Genomic DNA, 646 nt, shown 5'->3' with positions numbered 1-646 from the left:
CACACACACACACACACACTCTCACACACACACACACACACACACACACACACAATAGGAACAGACACCTTCTGATCAATGACAGAAATTAACCTTCCCATTGATATTTGACTCCTTAAAGGTTTTTTTTTTTTTTTTACCTTTGTAATCCCATTTTTCAAACTTTATTAAATGTATGTCATATTTTGAGCCAAAACATTTAGATTTATAAACTTTTATCAAAAATTTTAATTAAACAATAAATTCTATTAAAATAATAAAATACAATCAAGAAGAATAAGTTGCCAGTCAAATGAAATCACCATCAACATTTCATCTTTGCAAGGCACAGAACTCTTCTGTTGCATTAAGGAATATTTACAGACTTTTTTGACAAGACTCAGAGGTGGCATTAATGCATTTCATAATAACGATGGTATGAGATTAATGTTTAAAATATAAAATTTTGAATATAGAAGTATTAAACGATTTAAATGACTCAATTCATACTTTAAAATAAAATTGAAACCGCCAGTAGGTGGCAGCATGTCACTGAATCATTTATTTAATCGATTCGTTCAAACGGCTGATTCATTTAGGAACGAAGCAAGTGACTCTCTTTATGAATGCCTGATTAAATCATTGACTCACTAGATTTGTTCAAAAA

This window comes from Sinocyclocheilus rhinocerous, unplaced genomic scaffold (genome assembly GCF_001515625.1).
Source record: "Sinocyclocheilus rhinocerous isolate Xijiao unplaced genomic scaffold, SAMN03320098_v1.1 scaffold3236, whole genome shotgun sequence".
Classification (NCBI taxonomy): domain Eukaryota; kingdom Metazoa; phylum Chordata; class Actinopteri; order Cypriniformes; family Cyprinidae; genus Sinocyclocheilus; species Sinocyclocheilus rhinocerous.
Note: the sequence above shows the minus strand (reverse complement) of the source record.